We start from the raw sequence: 15,000 nt of genomic DNA, 5'->3' as shown, positions 1-15,000 counted from the left end.
CTGGCGGTCGTACTCTTATCAAGAATGTCTCCTCTTTACTTCAAAGGCTCGCCATTGAAATTACAGATGTTGATGCTTTTCCTGGTCCTCTACCGTGGATGATTCCCGCCAGCACAATCCACTACACTCCTACCTCCAGAACTGCTCTTCCTGCACTACAGAGGCAGGTGGCGCTGGAGTCCATAGCCATTGTGTCCTCCTCTCGCCCCGCGCTCAAGCACGTCTACATTGACGGATCCTTGCAGCCAAATGGGACAGTGGGGTGTGCTGTCTTCTCCCCTGTCGTTGATCCGCCATCAAGCGATTAGTCTCCTCTTTCAACGATCTCTCAATGGATTGGTAATCTGCGACTCTAAGTCTGCCCTTCAGGCTCTTTCTTCCCCCAAACCTAGTGACAACATTTTAATGCAAAGGATTCTGTCATTTTTGGCCAGATCTGTCAACATGCATTAATAATAGAATTTCTGTGGATTCTCTCGCACGTAAGCAACACACACAGCGACACGGTAGACAGCTTGGCTAAAGCCGCCTGTAGCCTATCTCTTCGTGATGTCGGTTCTACGCCTTCACTTTCCTGTTACCTGTCCAGAGTCAGAGCCAACGCTTTCCACCTCACCAGTCATCACAGGGACCACCAGAGAACTAACAGCGTATCCATACAGCACTACGACGCGTTCCGCCAACACCGCTACAAGTACCGTCGGCAGGGGCTGCGGGTCAGTAGATATAACGTGGTGGCTGCCAGGCCACGCTTGGGCTACAGACCAGTGTGGCGAGTCAATGTGTCGGAAAACGTACCTCATTTCTTTTCTTGCCTTCTGTGTCACTCCCCCAACAACAACACACTGGAGCATTACTGGCTACACTGCCCGGAAGTCGGTGACATGCTGCCGCAGGGAGTGACGCTCCTACTGGTATGTCAGCATCTCCTGAACTAAGACAACCTAGATGAGGTCCTCGTCCGGTTTCCACGTTTTGATGGCTGTTAATGGATTGCTCTGCGTGACATTTTGTTTTCTCTAGTTATAATCTTCAATTCTTCCCTAATGCACTGCTGACTTGAATATTCGATTGTCTGCCTATTAGAATATTATTCAATATTATGGTTACTTTTTGTATTGGACTGACATCACTGTGGCGTAATAAATCAAAACAAAACATTCTCTCTCTCTCTCTCTCTCTCTCTCTCTCTCTCTCTCTCTCTCTCTCTCTCTCTCTCTCTCTCTCTCTCTCTCTCTCTCTCTCTCTCTCTCTCTCTCTCACCTACCAAGGTGCGGTGTGGCCGTGGAGTGTGGTACAGGTGGACTCTGTTGATAAGAACAGTCCTTGACATACTTATGGTCTGACACTTGACTATTTGAACTTTTATATTACTCTTACACACCTTGCTTAAGCTCGTCAATTGGACTCGCGGCAAATAGATGTTATCGCGCCCGCCGCCCATCGCCATTCATCACTACTAACAGTCGCACCACCACTCACACCACTTATAATCATCACCACCATCCACTACCTGATGCTACAAGCTACAATTCTAGCACTGTCTTCACTAAAACCACCATAACAGCCACTTTATTAACAACCGCAGCTATAGCACATTTTCTCTATCATGCAATGATTACAAGCCAATCAGTGTATTGCCCAGTCAAGCAGTGGCTCAGTCACCCAGCCAGTCGATCATTTAGACGGCCAAGCAGGTACCCAGATAGCCAATCAGCCACCAAGCCACTCAGTCGCTCAGTTATCCAGCCAGACACTTAATTATATTGTTTGCCAGCCATCCAGTCAACCATATAGCCAGATAGTTAGATAGCAAACCGTCAAGGCAACCTGCCTGTTAGTCAACTAACCAGGGAACCAACTAGTCAGAAAACTAACCAAATGGTTAGCCTATTATGCAGGCCTCACCCTATCTGTCAGCCAGCCAGCCGGCCAGCCAGCCAACAAGCTATACAATCGGTCATTCAGCTGGACGGACAACTACCCAGCCGAGCTAATTAGCCATACCATAACTAGCTAGTCAGGTAGTAAACCAAACAATCAAGCTGCCTAGTGGCCAAATAACAGAAGTAACTGAAGGGCTATCTAGATGGTTGGTCAGGCAGCTAACTAATTGGCCACTATGTCAGCCAACTTGCTAATAAGTCATCCATTCAGATAACCAGTCAACTAGACTGTCAGTCAGCCAGGCAAATTCATAATCAGCCAACCAGATACCAGATCAGCCAAACCAGCTAGCTAAGTTGGTCAGTCAACAAGTCAACCAACCATTGCCCTCCAGACAACCAGCTAATTTCCCAAGCTAATTATGTAGTTAGTCAACCAGCCAGACAACCAACCAGGCAACCAACCAGACAACCAGCCGGTCAATCACCTGCACATTCAGTCAGTCAGCCAATCAGTCAACAATATAACAGCTAAGTCAGTCTGTTAGCTAGTGACAGAGCTAGTTACTCAGTCACGCTGCTACCACCATTGACGCTACCACTACCACCGCCGCGCCTCCCGTCGCGTTGCGGTGGCAGTGGTGGTGGCGGCGGCAGTGGACGTGTTTCTTGTCGCGGCAGTGTTGTCATTAACAACGCTCATGATTGATGATGAGATGCATATCGTGTTGCTCTCCTGAGGTATAATGGAGGTGATGGTAGTGGCGGTGATAATGGTGGTGATGGTGATGGTGTACTATTATTATTATTAATGTTGTTGTTGTTGTTGTTGTTGTTGTTGTTGTTGTTGTTGTTGTTCTTCTTCTTCTTCTTCTTCATGTTCTTCTTGTTTTTGTTCTTGTTCTTTGTCTTGTTGTTGTTGTTGTTGTTGTTGTTGTTGTTGTTGTTGTTATTATTATTATTTTCTTCTCATTACTGATGATGATGATGTTGCGTCAATTTATCCTGTTGGCAGTAATCATGATGATGAAGGATATTAAGGAGGAGGAGGAGAAGCAGGAGGAGGAGAATAAGTATTATTACATAAGATTGCAAGGGATAACTAGATAGTAGCAAACCTTTAATCCTTGGACGGGTGCTTAGAGGAGGACCATGACGATGAAAAGCAAAGAGAAGACAGACGAGAAACATGAGGGGGGAAGAAAGGAAAGAAGATAGCTATGTAAACAAGAACGATATGAGAGAAGAGGAGGTAAAAGAGAAAGCAAATGAAAAGGGAGAAATAAATGAGAAGAGAAGAAAGATATAGAGGAGTAAAAGGAAACATCAGGGAAAATGAGGAGGAAGAGGAGGAGGAGGAGGAGGAGGAGGAGGAGGAGGAGGAGGAGGAGGAGGAGGACGATGTTCAGAGAAGCAGGCAGTACAATATTTCAACAACACAATCACCTCATTAATCGTGCAACTAATGACGCCTCGTCGTAATCTTGTCACAACCACGTCTGCATTCCTGGCGCGGCCTGACATGGGAGAGAAAGTGACGGAAATAGCGATGAGGGAACAGATGGGAAGGTGTCAGGAAAGGAGAGGAGGGAGTGCTGGAGGACAGTGCTTGCTTAGTTATTTACTGGCAGCTATTTTCTAAGACTTTATTATACCGCGTGACAATTATAATGATAAAAACAATTGCAGGAATAATGGTAAGGAAAAAAAAAATTCTAGTGGAGTGTGTTATGTATATCGTGTTGCTGAGGCTACACTGAGGTGCAGGTACAGCAACGAAGCTGTGCAGCAGCTGTTACAGTGGTGAGTGATGATGTCTACCCATGGCATCAATAATGATGATGGTGGATTCTGGTGTTGATGATGATGATGATGATGATGAGGATGATGATGATGATGATGATGATGATGATGATGATGATGATAATAATAATAATAATAATAATAATAATAATAATAATAATGATAATAATAATAATAATAATAATAATAATAATAATAATAATAATAATAATAATAATAATAATAATAATGATAATAATAATAATAACATTAATAAATATGTACCCATCTAAGTAGCCCTTTATCAGACTAAGCCACCCTGTTCAGCCAGTCCGGTCAAGACGTCATGTCTCGTCTCATTGAAGGAATAGTAATACAAGGAGAGGGTTCCCATTACCATCACTCCAATACCTCTTACCCACTCCACTATGTGCAGGGAATACGGTGGAAGTATTCTTCTAGCCTAACCGCGATGTGCCTTCCCCCTTGAAAATAGCCATAATAATAAAAATGATTCATCATTACCATTATTAGCCTCTATGATCCCACTGCAGAACAACCTTAACCACTCATCGCTGTCGACTACCTTTCTATTCTAGGCATCCCTTTAATATACGAGTACATAGGAGTAACAAAGCATGTAATGACCACAAAACACTACAAAATTTGTAAGGAATTACTATAAAATATACAGCACGCATGTCAATGACAGTGACGGGCGCGGGGACGGTGATGGTGACGCTGTGGGGAGAGACAGTGGGTCTTTACAGAAGTGGCCATAGAAATGTCCCTAGCGTAGAGACATGAGTGGTAGAGACAGTAAGATTGAGTGATATAGTTTTAGATGCGGCGGTAGAAGGATGGTAGCACTGAAGGGCGTAGGGAAAAATGTAGAACTGCAGGGATGAAGGGTTGAATAAAGAACGGGAGTTGGGGGGTAAAGGTGCCGGGGGTGTCCATGATGGGGGGCAAAAGTACACAAGGCAATGGGCGTGGCTAAATGGTGTAATGAGTGTATGATAACCTTGAGGCACCACCCCCACCTGCACCTGGGTCCGGGTGCACCTGCGCGAGCTCTCAGGCGGCGCGGCTGACCAGGTGCAGAGGGTTGTGGGCGGGAGAGATCTATGAGCATGATGTTGCTCGCGTCGTAAGTGGACAACATGTACATATATATCAAGGCAGCGGGTGCGGGGACGGGGCGGCGCTTTAAAGGGGACGCGTTCAGTGAGGCTGGAGTGTTGATGTGGGCAGGGCGAGACTCGGTTACTGTCTCTTCGCCTGAACAAAAAAGCACGGATACTTGTAAAGGTGTCGTGATAATGCTATGCTCGCTGAATGGTTGAGAACAGCATGTGGGCGTACACATTAGTGGAACTACAGTGGTACAGTAACAGTACAGAAACCATCCACATACATAACTTTAAAATAAATAAATAAATAAAAAAATAATCAGTAACATATAGGTACTCATGTAAATGCAAGACACTCTTGGATGTAACACCAGACACGTGTGTTAAACAAAATCTCTGTCGGGGGCCGCAGCAAACCGGATTCATAAACATGCCTGTGGTGGAGGAACGGCGAGGGGAAACAAGACTCAGGACATGCAAAGTGACGATGGGACGAGATGCACGTAACCAAGGTGCCGCGGTCTGGGTGGCGGGCTGGCGGGGTCACAGTCGGCGGCTCTGTTGTCCCTCTATTCGCACGCTGACACTGAGCACTCGTTTCATTATACAGGCCACCGTCGGGCATAATGATTACACCGCTCGCGCGTCCACCCCCCCGAAGGGGGGGTCTTGGGGACTGAGGAGCGTGCAACAAGAGGAAAAGAGTCAGGAAGGTGGGGTGAGGGGTCAGGATGATGCCGGATGGATGCTGAGGAGTTCCCGGGGTGAGTGGAGAGGAATGAAGGTTAGCACGGGGAGGGTAAAGGGCAAGGAGCAAGGGTCGGGGCACGGGAGTGCGCAAGGGCTTATGCTAACAGTGGGACCGACAACAATGAAGACGGAAAAGAGCTTCCTGTATATGCTCCGAGACAAACACATGAAAGAGAGAGAGAGAGAGAGAGAGAGAGAGAGAGAGAGAGAGAGAGAGAAGAGAGAGAGAGAGAGAGAGAGAGAGAGAGAGAGAGAAATTATAAGTGATTGACTATGGAGGAACGAAGAGACTACCACCATAGCCTCCTATACCACTCCCATCACTCTAGCTGCAACACCAGCACCACCACCAATACCTGTACCACCACTACCACCACTGCTATCACCACCATCATCGCCGCTGCTACCCCACCCACCACCATCACTACCACTACCACCACTACCACTATCATCACCAACCACCATCATCGCCGCCGCCGCTACCACCACCACCACCACTACTCATAACCGCTCCTTTATAAACATTTAGTGCGGACAAGAGGATCTCCACAGCTTCTTGGCACGGTATGCTTTTGTGTATGAGAGAGAGAGAGAGAGAGAGAGAGAGAGAGAGAGAGAGAGAGAGAGAGAGAGAGAGAAGGAGAGAGAGAGGAGAGAGAGAGAGAGAGGAGAGAGAGAGAGAGGAGAGAGAGAGAGAGAGAGAGAGAGAGACATTATAAAGGAGGTATGTCCGTAAGGTGCCGCCATAACATAGTGTTCAATTAAAGAAAATGTTAATGACTTTTTTAAATGTGTGTGTGTGTGTGTGTGTGTGTGTGTGTGTGTGTGTGTGTGTGTGTGTGTGTGTAATACTCCTCGTGCTGGTGCTTCCTGGAGCGAGATGAATAACAGCAGTAACAACAATCAGGTATTGGTGCTACTTTTATCATCTAAAAGAATGGCCAACGTAGATGCAAGAAGGCTAAGCTGCGTACACACAGATGAAGGGAACTGCACAGAGACAGCTCACACAAACCCTGGAGTCCAAAGCAGGTGGTCTGTCCTTAACTCAAGTCAAGGATTATCATGAGTTACGTGGAGGTTGTCGAGAAGCCACGATAGTAAAGCTTAAATTAGTTAGCATGGTATCTCTCTCTCCCTGCCGTGAAGACCCTGCTTGGAATCCTGTCCGCGTTGCCCATTAGTGGTAATTTCTATCGAGCACCTGTGCGTATCTTACTTCTAATCCGGCGAAGTACAAGGTAGGTAAGATGCAGTATTAGGAGTAGATACAAACACAAACACTTCTTGTTGAGAATACACAGGACCTCTTCATGTGTAACGCTTGTAAATCGTTCTCTTTTATGTTCCAGCGCAGTATAAAGTGTAACAGGTAAGATGTACTCTTCTTACGAGGTAAAATACGAAAAAGTTTATCGTTTTACTCGTTGCGTCATCTTACAGTTTGTGGAGTAAGGTTAAAATGTTTTGTGCGATGTGTCGGCACCGCAGAAGGTGTAGAAAGTGTATCGGTATTACGGTTAAGTATGAGCATAAATGTTACGCTTCCTTCTTAGAGTACACAAAACTGCGTCATCTTATGGTTTTTACCAGTGTGTAGTGCCACTAAATTATTTTCTCTTATGCAAGTACCCTTTCCCTTATGTAAGTACCCAAGCTGCTTGTTACTTAAGTCTCATCAATCCACAGGGACTCGGGAGCATTTAATGTGTCAGCCCGAGGTCATTTTGAAATATAGAAATGAATTTGCCTTTCTTCATCATCCATAGTTATCAGAACGAACTTAAGACTGTAAAATCGACAACAAAAAAAAAGAAAATCTGACATGCTCCAAAAAAAATAATTTTGCCTTACTTCATCATCCATGCACTTGATGACACACCCAATACTGTAAAATTGAAAAAAAAAAAGAAAAAAAGTCTGGTTACAGCTCCAAAAAAAATAAAATATACTGGAAACGTTTCGGATATTGGACGATGAATTCAAATAATGATGGCTGATAATGACAATGTGAAAGAGGATGAGGAGGAGGAGGAGGAGGAGGAGGAGGAGGAGGAGGAGGAGGAGGAGGAGGAGGAGGAGGAGGAGGAGGAGGAGGAGAAGGGCAACAGAGAGACGCCCTAAAGCTAATGATATATGTGCAGTATCTAGAACTCACTTAATCCTATCATGATTTAATGCTTATCGCAGAAGTCAAGTGATCGATTTTACGGATGTCCAGAGTATAAAAGGACATCCCAGCCTCTCCTCTCTCTCTCTCTCTCTCTCTCTCTCTCTCTCTCTCTCTCTCTCTCTCTCTCTCTCTCTCTCTCCATAAATCATTGCCAAATACTGAACTCTATAATCGGCGCGTTTTTTTTTTCTTTTTTGTGCAGGTGACAGCGGTGTTGCCCACGATGGCACCTTGGATTAGATCAGTGGCCAGATACTACTGTGTGTGTGTGTGTGTGTGTGTGTGTGTGTGTGTTTAGTTCATCTCCCACCCCATCGCTCACTTGCCGCCAACACAACACACCAGACTCGCTATGAAAATAAGGATATCGACATAACGAAGACAAGGACTCGTTCGTTTTCCAGATTCTCTCTCTCTCTCTCTCTCTCTCTCTCTCTCTCTCTCTCTCTCTCTCTCTCTCTCTCTCTCTCTTGGAGCATACATCGTTAAACGGCAGGCAAGATTTTTCTCCTTTTTTAGTTCAAGGAGCCAGATGGAATGAGAAAAAAAAAAGACAACGTTTGCGTAACAGTCTCCAGCGGGCTTCGGAAACAACGACTCATGGAACTGAAGAAAACCTGTCTGCAAGAAGAGGAAAAAAGTAAAAGAAGAAAAAAGAGTGGAAGACTTGCATAACAGTCTCCAGCAGCGTTCGAAGGCACCGTATCACTGAACTTTAGCGGGCGAACTGTCAACACGAAGAGAACGACAGCTGCCTCGTCTTCACCGGCGCCTGACTGACTGAGGCACGAACACCCACGGCCGCAGGCAAGGATACACACTGCATAGTCCTCGCCACGTGAATAAAAAGTAACACGCCAACCATGTGTGTCTTTCATGATGAACTGATATCTCTGCCACCTCTCCGTACAATCGCTCCTGGAGTCCGTTCGTCTCCAGGGCGACACACACACACACACACACACACACACACACACACACACACACACACACGCATACACACACGGCTCCACTCTGCCGCTACCAAATTAACTTGATGTCTGCCTTCACACATCTCACTGCCGGAAGTACTTATATATATATATATATATATATATATATATATATATATATATATATATATATATATATATATATATATATATATATATATATATATATATTATATATATATATATATAATATATATATATATGTATGTATGTATGTGTGTGTGTGTGTGTTTGTGTGTGTGTATGCCAAATGTATGATTTGAAATACTAATAATCTGATCCAGATTTTTCTTTCCTTTTAAGAAAAGTAACTGGAAGAATGATTTGCAATACTTATAATCCGTTGCAATCACCTTTTTGCCTTAAACAGGAATACTCAGCAGCCGACCAGTAATACTGTATATCATGTCGTACTGCGGGCACGCCCCAGCCACGGACGCTGCCGACGGTCGGGAGCAGTTAATTCAATAGCTCTTCCCTCCTCGACAACGCTCATCTGCACACAGCTGTTGATGGTAGTCTTGAAACACGATAATTCGAAAATTATAACTTTCACAAATACATGAAAAAAGTGGTCTCTAAAGCAGATGGTGGGTGGCAGAGGTGGTGATGGTGGGGGAGGAGGAGTCAGAGGAGGAGGAGGAGGAGGAGGAGTAGGAGGAGGAGGAGGAGGAGAAGGAAGAGGAGGAGGAGGAGGAGGAGGAGGAGGAGGAGGAGGAGGAGGAGGGAATGCTGGAGGAAAGAAGGAAAAGGGCAATATACGACGCCCACTAATGTCAAGTCATCTCTAGCAGCGTCTGAAAATTCGGTCAAAGAGCATCCAGGTGACGCGCCCTCGTGATCCGCTGTGCCCGCAACGCTGAAGGTAAAGAAGCAGTGCTGGAGTGCAGGAAGTGCCCGAGGCTCTGTCAGGCAAAAAAAAAAACAAAATAGACGCTGGTTACTGAAGTTAGTGTTGCTCCTCCTCCTCCTCCTCTCATCCCACTTTCCCTCTCTCTCTCACCTGCCTCCTTGACTTCTTTTCCCTTTCCTTACCACATTCCTACACCATCTTAATCCATTCTCCTTAACCCTCCTTTGACTATCTATCTTTCTCCCCATCTCTTCATCTCTTCTTCCCTTCTCCCTGTAGTCCTCGCACTGCCCCTCCTACTCCGTGCATCATGGCTTGATGAGTTATTCATGGCAGATGAAATAATAATGTTTACTCATTGAAATCACCAGCTGACGAGACAAGCAAACAGGAACAGATGTTGACGGAGTTCCCAAATGGATGTTGCAAATCAGTTTCATGTCGCAAAAATAAAGAAAAAAAAAACGTGTAACGAAGATTACTGTGTTGAGAGAGAGAGAGAGAGAGAGAGAGAGAGAGAGAGAGAGAGAGAGAGAGAGAGAGAGAGAGAGAGAGAGAGAGAGAGAGCAGGTACACAAAAAAGATAGACAGACAGACAGGCAGAAAGGCTGAAAGATTGACAAACGGATAGGCAAACAAACACGCAGACAGGCAGGCAGACAGGCAGGCAGACAGGCAGGCAGACAGGCACACAGACAGGCACACAAACAGATAGGCAAAATAAACATACAGATATACAGACAGACAGACAGAGCAGAACAGAAACAGGGGAACAAGAGACGGGAGGGTGAATGCAATTATTTACATCCTTCTTTCCTCACAATACCTGAAGTCACAACCAATTACATGCCCTCCCTCTCAAAAAAAAAAAAAAGAAAAAAAATAGCCCCTAACACACCCTACAACAGGTTCCAAGATAGCGTCATTTACCCAAAACATTATGGTACACTATCTTAATTACACAACACTCTTGCCTGTACTTTTTTTTTCTTTAACCATTAAAATTTCCTCCCATTCCGACACGTCTTGTACTACCAAACAACCAGCACCTCTCCCTCTCCCTCTCCCTCTCTCTTCCATCCACTAACCGGCTGCGCATTGGCTATCATAACTTCATCTATATGCTAATGCTGACCAATTAAAAGGAGGAGCTGGACCTGTGACTACCCCAGCACGCCAACGCCACGTTACCCGCGGCGCGGGTCAGGTAGCAGCAGGTCGCCTCGGAGGAGAAAGAAATGAGTGAAAAAGTAAATGTTTTTTTTTTTTATCTCCCACAAACAAAAGAAAAAAAAGGCGATAAATTGCGTTCGCTTTGTTTAGTTTTGCTAGAGAGAGAGAGAGAGAGAGAGAGAGAGAGAGAGAGAGAGAGAGAGAGAGAGAGAGAGAGAGAGAGAGAGAGAGAGAGAGAGAGAGAGAGAGAGAGAGAGAGAGAGAGAGAGAGAGTATACAAAGGGTGGGATGGATGGAAGCAGGAATGGAAAGAAAGGAAGGATGGACGGAAAGGTATAGGATAGAAAGAAAATTACAGAAATGAACACACACACACACACACACACACACACACACACATCAAAAACAACAAATAAGTTATAATGTTGTAAGGAAGGAATGAAGTGAAACAGCCGGCCCTTCGAAACAGAGACAAGTTGGTATGTACAAGGCACGATGCAAACTCTTCCTCCCCATTTGTCACCAACACCTTCACCATCACTACTGCTTTCACCTCCAGTCCTTTCACTACCACAGCTATATCACTTAAACTATAGTAGCCATTTTCGATAAAGCCTTTAGGATAACAATTGTATTACAACACTGAATTTATATAAATGAGTTTTTTTTTTTTTCGAATTTTGACGAACAGCAGCGACAAACAGGATATTGTTTGGCCAGACAGTGAACGTTTGCCAACCAGCTTGTTCCTCTTACTCGTTTGTTTATCACGCACGCAGGAAGAACATTGTATTTAAGGTAGCAGTAGCATGGCAGTTTGATTTTTTTTTTTTTTTTTTATGTAAGAGGGGCACTGGTTTGATGGCTGTGCATTGCCCTTTCCTAACTCTCTAGAGCTCGGCCATCATGATGTTAATTACGAACACATATACGCACAGTACGTATGTGTACCACTGACCGCTATCAGCCACTAGGCAGCACCACAGGCATTCGCTCCACTCTAACATCACTTTCTCGTCCTTACACCACGACCGCGCTAACAACACCTTTACGTCTGCACGCACAAGCCACCGCCGTCCCTTTCTTATACAAAAACTTGGACCTCAGCATCCAGCATTCCTCTCTCTGCTGTATATTTCCTCTTTTTATATTATCTGCACACTGAGGCGTAAGTCATGCACCGTGTCTAATATACGCCACCAATAACTACTAAGCTCTCTCCTCGATACAGTACTTTAATGAGTTTACAGCGCCACTCATCACAGAGGGAGGACAGCGGAGAGCCATCCCGCCACCCAGTGCTTTCTCGGACACCCTCCTCAATCCTGCTCGACACCCAATCCTCGTCGGTATTAATTTTGCTGCTCCCGAACAACCTCCTCACTTTGCAAAATTATACCTTAAGTCCACCTCTCTCTCTCTTTTTTTTCCTTTGTGTGTAAGTGTGTGTGTGTGTGTGTGTGTGTGTGTGTGTGTGTGTGTGTGTGTGTGTGTGTGTGCGCGCACGGCCTTTCTCACGGTCCACTTCACATGTATATCCCACAGACGCACGCACACACACACACACACACACACACACACACACACACACACACACACACACACATGTACCATTCCTTTCACCATTTCTTTTCCTCCTCTGCCTCCACTGTTCCACTTCAAGCCGCCAGACCGCAGGCGATCTTACCGTCAACTCAAGGAACCTTCTGCGTAGCAATTAACAGCATTCCTTTGTGACTACCGGTGCCTCTCCCCTCTCCTCTCTCCCACCTTTCTTCCTTCACTCCTACCCAAAGCTGTACCGTCCCTAATCTATGCCTCCCGTCTATCCGTCCCCTGTGGCGGCAAGGCGGTAGGTGGGTGGGTGGTTAGGGGCGGTCTCACAATTGCCCAGCCATCATCATCATTTATCGGTGACGTCGGAGGTAGGGTTCGGGAGAGTGACGTCAAGAGGGAGCTGTGCAGGTAACGTGCAGACCGAGTGCGCCTTGACTCCTTATGTGCACATAAGGTACTCAAGGTTCTCATATACTTATAGTTTGTACTTAGAATGTTTTGACTTTTATCCTGTAAGAATCTTTTTTTTTCTATTGATTTTATTTTCATAAACTCGATTATTTTGCTGTGCTTCTTTGGAATTGTAGACGTTTTTCTCAATGAACAGGAACAACGACGACAATAACAACAACAACAACAACAACAACTACTACTACTACTATTACTACTACTACTACTACTACTACTACTACTACTACTACTACTACTACTACTACTGTTGCTGCTGGTGCTGCTGGTGCTGATGCTGCTGGTACTGCTCCTGCTGTTGTGTGTCAAAGAATGCACATTCAAAGCGGGTCGTCAAGCATGGGAAGAACTGGCACACCTATGTGTTTCTATAGATTCGAACGTCAGGTCTCCCCTCCCACTACAGTGCAGTTCTTTGATGTTATTTTGTGTATAAATTCTTATTACTTTTTACGTATATATTCAGTATATAAAAAGAGACTGACCGAGGACTTCAAAATTTTTCGAAAATGGTTACTCAACTTCCTCTCTTTAAAAAGTGATTAGAAAGCTGTTCCTGAAACGTGTGGGTCTCAATTATCTTGAATATTTCTTCAACCGAGCACGACAAAGAGGCCGAGTGTGTGTGCCTTCTGTCTTCGCGAGGCTGTATGTCTGACACGCTTGCTGGTTTGGCTGAACAAACCTTACCCACTACCGGATGACTGGAAGGAAGAGTAAAAAAAAAAAAAAAAAAAAAAAGAAGAAAGAGGAAAGGAAGAAAGCAAACACGCTTGGCAAACTGCATGTCTTACTGAGCAAACGCATAATGGACAATTAGAACAAACCGAGGAGAAATTAGTAAATCAATTAGCTCGGAAATTAAAACAAAGTGTGAACTCCGTTGGCGAGAGCAATGAAGCGAAGGCAACTGAACAGCGGGAGCAAGTCGTACCTGCCCGATAAGGTGGCTAGATTCATCTGCATACCTCCTGCCTTCGCTCTTTTTTTCTCTCATGTCCTCCTGCTATCCAGTGGCGACAATGAGGACAAGTGTGTGTTCTACCAGCGGTTCTCTGCTGGCAAACACATCCCCACTCAAGGAATGTGGAAACTAAAACAAAGCGACGACACTACATCCAGTTTTCTTGGATTCTAGTTGGGTGGTGAGTTATGGCGGTGATTGGCGGCGAGTCTGTGGGACTGATGGTGGCGGGGAAGACTTGCTTGTTGATACGCTGACGTTCATTAGTCTTGTTTCTTTTTTGAATGTGTGTGTGTGTGTGTGTGTGTGTGTGTGTGTGTGTGTGTGTGTGTGTGTGTGTGTTGAGAGGACAAAAGATAACATCCTGGTGTGCAAAAAATACAAGTCGATGCAACTTACGACTGTCCACCTCGACACACACACACACACACACACACACACACACACACACACACACACACACACACACACACACACACACACACACACACACACACACACACACACACACACACACACACACACACACACACACACACACACACACACACACACACACACGAAGAGAAACAAAAAAAATCAGACATTTTTTTCCCATTCATTTCCCAGCATGTCAGCGAGCAAATGGCGGTGCGGCGGGACAGAGGGGCCGAGGGAGTCTGTTTAGGTATATAAGAAACAGGGACAAAGAGAGAGAGAGAGAGAGAGAGAGAGAGAGAGAGAGAGAGAGAGAGAGAGAGAGAGAGAGAGAGAGAGAGAGAGAGAGAGAGAGAGAGAGAGAAGAGCGGGGAAGAGCGGACTAAAACAACAGGAACAACATAGTGAGCAGAACGATATCATCTGGAGGGTTATTTACTGTCGGTGATAAGATTGTCTGTACATGCATTAGTCAGAGTCTTTTGAACAGCTGACAGGTGGAGAGGGGACGGTGAGGGTATGCGTAGGGTAGAGAGGAGGCAAGGGAAGGGGAGGTGAGGACGTAATGTTGAGGCCAACAGAAATGAGAACGATGGAAAAGGAGAGAAGAAGGGAGGAGGAGGTGGATAAGGAAGAGGAGGAGGAGGAGGAGGAGGAGGAGGAGGAGGAGGAGAGGGAAGGAGGAAGTAAGTGAGGAAGGAAAGAAGGAAGGGAAAAACAAATAATAGCAATAATAATAATAATAACAACAACAACAACAACAACAACAACAACAACAACAACAACAACAACAACAACAATATGGACAATGATTAGGAAAAAAAAAAGAAACGAATAAAAAATAAACACTGT

The 15,000-nt window shown here is 45.2% G+C and overlaps 1 protein-coding gene across 1 annotated transcript in view; it reads right to left on the bottom strand.

Annotated features, from left to right (window-relative positions):
- Positions 1 to 15,000, bottom strand: part of LOC135114284 (protein Wnt-7b-like) — an 89,751-nt gene that overhangs the window by 46,920 nt on the left and 27,831 nt on the right. The gene's annotated exons all lie outside the window — the stretch shown is intronic.

This window comes from Scylla paramamosain, chromosome 27 (genome assembly GCF_035594125.1).
Source record: "Scylla paramamosain isolate STU-SP2022 chromosome 27, ASM3559412v1, whole genome shotgun sequence".
Classification (NCBI taxonomy): Eukaryota; Metazoa; Arthropoda; class Malacostraca; order Decapoda; family Portunidae; genus Scylla; species Scylla paramamosain.
This window is presented reverse-complemented; position numbering and strand designations above follow the sequence as displayed.